Source organism: Hirundo rustica, chromosome W (assembly GCF_015227805.2).
Source record: "Hirundo rustica isolate bHirRus1 chromosome W, bHirRus1.pri.v3, whole genome shotgun sequence".
NCBI classification, from domain to species: Eukaryota; Metazoa; Chordata; class Aves; order Passeriformes; family Hirundinidae; genus Hirundo; species Hirundo rustica.
This window is the reverse complement of record NC_053487.1, coordinates 30114390-30121906: the sequence shown is the minus strand read 5'-3', so window position 1 is coordinate 30121906 and position 7517 is coordinate 30114390. Positions and strand designations below refer to the sequence as shown.

At 48.6% G+C, this 7517-nt stretch overlaps 1 pseudogene; it reads right to left on the bottom strand.

Annotated features, from left to right (window-relative positions):
• Positions 1–553: 553 nt before the first annotated feature.
• LOC120764814 (choline/ethanolaminephosphotransferase 1-like) lies at positions 554–6040 on the bottom strand (annotated as a pseudogene).
• Positions 6041–7517: the final 1477 nt, after the last annotated feature.

Sequence of the window (7517 nt, the reverse complement as noted above, 5' to 3'; positions counted from 1 at the left end):
TTTGTCAACAATGCACGAGTGAAAACCACTTCAGCTTGGCTCCCACCTGTCAGCTGCTGTAGCCATACAACTTAGTAAGATATCTCTGGGTTTTTACTAGCTTAAGTCTTTAGTAAATAAATTCCAAGTGGACACTAAACAAGTATTTCCCTAAGAGGTGATGAAATATTAAAATTAAAAGCAAGTCAGATTGCAGCTGTAATTATACTACATTAGAAACTCCAGTTGGTGGGGATCCATTCACCATATAGAGAGAAATTAGTAATCAAGGTAATTACAAAGACAGAGCATTTGTTTCCTGCATGCTTTCCCAGGCTTGGAACCAACAGAGTTGACTACATGGAGAGTTGACTAGGGTGAACTCGGAATTCACTCTCTCAGGCAGGAGACTAGTTAAGGAGTGTTACTAATAACAAAGAAGAAAAGTTATGCAACACTGATTATTATAAATTACTTTGTTCTCATCTGCTTTTAGCATTTGTCTCTTACAAGTCTTCATCCATTCCTGTAGAAACCTAACTCTTTTTCCATTCCCCTGTGGCAGCTCCCATCCCTAGTGGTGGTTTGAGTGCATGGGGCAGCCCTTGATGCGGAACAGGTGGATGTGCAGGTGGGCAGCAATTCCGGTTGCACATGCTGACACAGTATTGGAGCAGGTCAAACAGGGACAGGATCAGGGCAATCCAGAGGACAATATACTCATCAATAAAGCTGTTAAAACACTGGTCAAGGAACAACAATGCTGAGCCTATGAGTGCTGTGTCATATAGATACATCTCACACTTGGTCATGTGGGCAACCACCAGTTGATTTGTGATCTTGGCAGACACCAGGCCAAAAGTCAGGATGTAGAGGCAGGGGTGCCTCTCAAAGAGCTGCACAGCAGATTTCTTGTAGATCATTTCAGCCAAGACAATCATGGAGCCAATATGGAGAAAAGGTGAGAGGACACTCGTTCCTGCTAAAGTGGATCCATTTTTGCCAACTCCAGTTTGTACAGGAGACTATGGTTCCTGCCACAGTACAAAGAGCTGGGAGTATTTTCACCTGAATGTTCAGTCTTGGAATCAGAGATTGCTAAAAAGGTGGTCCTCCACTCTCTGCCAGTAAATGCATGATTATTGTGAAGATTTGTACTTCAGTCACATCAATCATACTGAAGCACAGTGTTCCTGAGACGTATGTCTGTCAGTGCATGCAGTAAAACATGAATGTCACAGCAAAACAGCAGAAGAACATCCAATCAGGGTTGGTACCCACGTGCACAGCAATACAAGTTCCCAAAACCACAAAGACTGTGAACAGTGAATCACAGCCATGATCAAAAAGCTCTCCTAACGGAGTGCTGCTATTTGTCCTTCTTGCTTGTTTTCCATCTATAGCATCCAGGGACTGGGGACTGCTTTCTGCAGTTTCTTCTAGCAATCATTGCATTGGAGTTAACTGGGAGCTGAAAGATGTTGGCTCATCTCAGAATTACAGAATTTTTTAGGTTGGAAGAGACCTTCAAGATCATTGAGTCCAACCCATCTCTAATACCTCAACTAGACCATGACACCAAGTGCCACATGCAGTCTTTTTTTAAACACTTCTAGGGATGGTGACTCCACCACCTCCCCAGGCAAGCCATTCCAGTACTTTATCACTCTTTCAGTGAAAAACTTTTTCCTAATATCCAGCCTATATCTCCCTTGTTGCAGCTTGAGACTGTGTCCTCTTGTTCTGTCTGTTGTTGCCTGAAGAAAGAGACCAACCCCCAGCTGACTACAGCCACCCTTCAGGAAGTTGTAGAGAGTGATAAGGTCACCTCTGAGTCTCCTTTTCTGCAGGCTAAACAACCCCAGTTCCCTCAGTCGTTCTTCATACAGCTTGTGCTCCAAGCCCCTCACCAGCCTCGCTGCCTCCTCTGGACATGCTCAAGCATCTCAACGTCCTTCCTAAACTGAGGGGCCTAGAACTGGACACAATACTCAAGGTGTGGCCTCACCAGTGCCGAGTACAGGGGAAGAATGACCTCCCTGCTCCTGGTGGCCACACCATTCCTGATACAGGCCAGGATGCCATTGGCCTTCTTGGCCACCTGGGAACACTGCTGGCTCATGTTCAGTCGGCTGTCAACCAGTACCCCCAGGTCCCTTTCCTCCTGGGCACTGTCCAGCCACACCATCCCCAGCCTATATCGTTGCAGGGGGTTATTGTGGCCAAAGTGCAGGACTCGGCACTTGGACTTATTAAACTTCATCTTGTTAGACTCTGCCCATCTGTCCAACTTTTCCAGGTCTTTCTGCAAAGCCCTTCGTCCTTCCAACAGGTTGACACACGCTCCCAGCTTAGTGTCATCTGCAAATTTACTAATGAAAGACTCCATGCCTTCATCCATGTCATCAATAAAAATATTGAACAGAGCTGGCCCCAGCACAGACCCCTGAGGGACACCACTGGTGACTGGCCGCCAGCTGGATGCAGCATCGTTCACCACCACTCTCTGGGCCCGGCCATCCAGCCAATTCCTAACCCAGCGAAGAGTGCTCTTGTCCAAGCCACAAGCTGCCAGCTTATTTAAGAGTATGCTGTGGGAGACAGTGTCGAAGGCTTTGCTGAAGTCCAAATAGACAACATCCACAGCCTTCCCTGCATCCACCAGGCGGGTCACCTGGTCATAAAAGGAGACCAGGTTGGTCAAACATGACCTACCCCTCCTAAACCCATGCTGGCTGGGTCTGATACCCTGGCCATCCTGTAAGTTCTGTGTGATGGCACTTAATATAAATTGTTCCATTATTTTGCCAGGTACTGTGGTCAGACTGACTGGTCTATAATTACCAGGATCCTCCTTTGCACCCTTTTTGTGAATGGGTGTCACATTGGCCAGCTTCCAGTCATCCGGAACCTCACCAGTGAGCCAAGAGTGATGGTAGATGATGGAGAGTGGCTTAGCAAGCTCATCTGCCAGCTCTCTCATCACCCTGGCATGGATCCCGTCTAGTCCCATAGATTTATGGATATCCAGGCATTTCAGTAGTTCTCTGACTGCCACCTCTTCAATAATGAGGGGACCATTCTGCTCCCTGACACCATCTACCAGCTCAGGAGGGCAGTTGTCTTGAAGGCAAGTCGTCTCCCCACTAAAAACTGAGGCAAAGTAGTTATTAAGCACTTCTGCCTTCTCCTCATCTGCAGATATTAAGTTCCCTCCCTTGTCCAGTAAAGAACAAAGGTTGGTCTTACCCTTCCTTTTAGCATTAATATATTTGTAAAAACATTTTTTATTATCCTTTACAGAAGTTGCCGTTCTAAGTTCGAACTGAGCTTTGGCCGGCCTAATTTTTTTCCTACATGCTTTAGCAGCTCCCTTAAATACTTCCTGAGAGACCTGACTCCCCTTCCAAAGCTGATACATCCCATTTTTATTCCTAAGTTCCTCCAAAACCTCCTTGCTCATCCAGGCTAAATGTTTACCTCGTCAACTTACCTTTTGGCACACAGGGACAGTCTGTTCCTGTGCCCTCAAAATCTCTGTTTTGAGGCATGCCCAGCTTTCCTGAACTCTTTTGTTTTTAAGGGCTGCTTCCCAAGGGATGTTCTGAATAAGTCTCCTAAATAGGCCAAAGTCTGCCCTCCGGAAGTCCAATGCAAGAGTTTTACTGGTGCTCCTCCTGACTTCACCAAATATTGAGAACTCTATTATTTCATGATCACTTTGCCCCAAGCGACCTCCAACCACCACATCTCCCACCAGTCCATCTCTATTCACAAACAATAGATCTAACATAGTTCCTCCCCGGTGGGCTCACCCACCAGCTGCGACAAAAAGTTGTCCTCCATGCACTATAAAAATTTCCTGGACTGCCTCTTTTCTGCTGTATTAAGTTCCCAGCAAATGTCTGGTAGGTTGAAGTCACCCACAAGAACAAGGGCTGATGATCTTGAAACATTACCTAGCTGCTTATAGAATAAGTTATCCACATCTTCTTCCTGATTGGGTGGACGATAACAGACTCCCAGTAGGATGTCAGCCTTGTTGGCCTTCCCCTTAATTTTTACCCATAGGCATTCAACTCCATCTTCCTTAGTTTCAATTCCTACAGTATCAAAAGTCTGCTTAATATAAAGGGCCATCCCTCCACCTCTTCTTCCTTGCCTGTCTCTTCTGAAGAGCTTGTAGCCATTGAGTGCAGTGCTCCAGCCATGTGACTCATCCCACCATGTTTCCGTGATAGCAACTACATCATAGCTCTGCTGTTGCACCATGGCCTCCAACTCTTCTTTTTTGTTACCCATGCTGCATGCATTGGTGTACATGCACTTCAGCTGGGCTACTGACTTTGCCCCTAACTCAGCCTTGCAACCCTTGGGCCTGCTTTCAGACAGTCCAGCTGCATCCCCTTCCCCCTTCAAACCTAGTTTAAAGCCCTCTCAACAAGTTCTGTCAGTTCATGAGCTAAGAATCTTTTGCCCTTAACAGAGAGATGTATCCCATTTGGTTCCAGCAAAGCAGGTGCTGTAAAAATTTCTCCATGATCAAAGAATCCAAAATTTTGCCAAAGATACCAACCCTTAAGCCACTTGTTGATGGTGTGAGTTCTCCTGTTTCTTTTATCATTTTCCTCTGCCACCAAAGGGACTGAGCAGAACACTACTTGTGCTCCTGCCCTATCAATTACCTGACCCAGTGCCCTAAAGTCTCTTTTAATTGCCTTGACACTCTTCAATCTCATCACTGCCAGCCTGGAGTATCAGCAGTGGGTAATAATCAGAGGGCTGAATCAGCGCAGGAAGTCTCTCAGTGATATTTTGTACCCGAGCCCCAGGGAGGCAGCAGACCTCCCTGTGGAATGGGTCCAGTCGACATATGGGGCCCTCTGTTCCTCTCAGAAGGGAGTCACCTACTACAATTACCCTTCTTTTCTTCTTGATGTTAGAGGTGGTGATGCATCTTTCAGGTGAAACATAACTGGGGGACTCACTGGGCAGACAATTTTCTTCTAAATCATCTAGTTGGCCCTCTAGATCCAGGACCTCATATCTATTCTGAAGTGGCACCTGGCTGAGGGAAGGGGAGAAGTTTTTGTTATTATCTCCCCGAGCGGGGATACATTTCCACTCCTCTTTATTTATCAGGTGCCCTTCTATTACCTGAGAGCAAGAGGCATGTAAGTCCTCAGACTCATGGTCAGAGGCCTCCCTTAAAGATGGAAGGGCTGAACTCCACCAGTCTATTTCCATTTCACTTTCCCTGATACTTCTTAATCTTTCAATTTCCTCCCTAAGCTCAGCCACCAGTGAAAGGAGATCACTCACTTGTTCACACCATAGGCAGGCCTCCTCCACAGCACCCCCTGAAGCCACCGATAAGGTCAAACATTCTGGGCAGGAATGGGTCTGTACAGACACATCCTTTTTGGAGGGCTCCACTTGGTCACATATACTTATACTAACCACAGTTTTTGACCGTGTAGAAACCATTACTAGCAGACACCCCAAAAGCAACCAGGCAGCAGAAATACTTTAAACAACACAGAGGACACCTTACTTGCTCGCAATACTGCCTGCATGAACTGCCTTGTCCACACCCCAGTTTGCCCACTCCTGTTCACCGTGCTCCCCAGAGACCTCTTATAATCAGCCACTCTATCAGTGCAGGAAGCTCCACCCCTTGCTCCTCAATGACTCACAATGCCAAATCTCGATTATTAACAGTTGTTGTGGATAGTTCTTGAGCTCTTTCCAGCAGCAGCTCAGCTGCTGCGTATGCCCTCTCATCCAGGCACTGCATCACCGCCTGAATTTGCTCAGTCAGTTCTTTTAATCCAATCGTGGGTTCTGCTGGGGGAGGCACTGGTCCATCCTCGAGGCCCTTCTCTAATTCGTCCGGCAGCGGAACAGCGTCTGGGGAAGGTGGTCGACAGCAGGGGTCACCCGTTCCCCTCTGTTGGTCGACCAGTATCTCCTGGGGCACAGCCGATAAAGGGGGGGCAGTAGGCGCATGCGTTGTGGGAGCGGCGGGGCTGGGAGCGGCTTCGGAGGCTTTTTGAAGCATTTTGGCTACCGTGCTACACTGGGTTGCCATCAAGCCTTTGATCGGGGGGGGCGCCTTGCTTCCGAGAAAAGCTCAGAGCCGGCTTGGTGGTGGCGGTGGCAGTGCGGCAACAGCGCGCCGGAGCTCGGGGAGGGACAGGGGCAGTCCACAGGCCGGGAGCGGCAAGCCGGGCGTTGGCCAGCGATGGTGCCAGGGCACCCGGGGCGGCGGGAGGGCACGGCAGGGGCCCCGCGGCGCCTCCCCGTCTTTGCAGCGCCACAGGGTTGTTAAATGTCCATTTCCCCGCGCCCAGTTAACTAGCTTGTGCAGCACATTTTCTGCTACTGTTTCTCCTCTCTCAGAGAGTATATTAATAAATAATTTAACTGCGGCAGCAAACCTGCATTCCATGCTTGCCGTCTTCTGTGGGGCAGGGAAGGGAGTACTCAGAGCCTTCCACCTTTTTTCAAGAAAACTGCCCCCTGTTCCCCTTATCAGCTCAGCCTCTCAATATGTATCTGCAAGGACGACAAGCTCCTAACTCAATGCTGCTGCATCTCTTGGTAGATCAGCGTCCCTCCACGATTTTCTGGGGGTCTCACCTCAATGCAGCTGCATCTGTCGGCGAGCCAGCATCCTTCCACAATTTTTTCCCCGGGTCCTCACCTCAAGGTCCGATGTTCAGGCTCCAATTGAAGTGAAGTCGCGGGGAGCAGCCAGAGTCAATCACACTCTTCACAGAAGTAATGGTGAATGCTCATTTATTAAGGGTACACAGGGTTCTTTTATACATATATAATTCTTCTGCATAAGCTGTTCACGCAGCATTTTACTACTTGCTATTGGTTAACCCCTAGTGTTCACGCGCCCCAAGTGGCTATACTATTGGCTAGTGTTATCTGCATAAGCATTCCTTTGCAGTTACCTGTTTACAACTTTACCAAGGGATAAAGCTCGTTCTCAGGCTCATTGTCCTTGACAGTGCTAAAACAAACAGCATTTCCCCAACACTGCAAGGCCTCTCTGTGTCTATCTCCAGAAATCCTTCTACACCCAGGCGAGGTTAAAGGCTGGGGAAGGGGGGATGTGATGGCTCACCCTTCTTCAGCTCCTTGGCAGTGCCAGGCTTTGAAACTTGGCTGTATCTAGCAGCCAGTGGCAGATATGTGACAGGGAGATGGGAACTGCAGTGGCACCCACAGCCAGAGCCAGCTGTGGCCATGGAGCAGGGCTGGACCTGGGGCTGGGCCTGCAGCTGGTTCTGAATCTGGTGCTGTTGTTGGTTCTGGTGCTGGTGCTGGTGGTGGACCTGGTATCGCTGCTGGTGCTGGTGGTGGTTCTGGTGCTGATTCTGGTGTTGGTCCTGGTGCTGGTACTGATGCCTCTAGCGGCTCTCTCTCTTTTCCCTTGGAGCCCGTGCTCTGTTTTGGTTAGCTTGAGAGAGAAACCACTTCAGAAGGAATCTTCCTACCAGGGCCTTAAAGCTACCCAGAGGCAA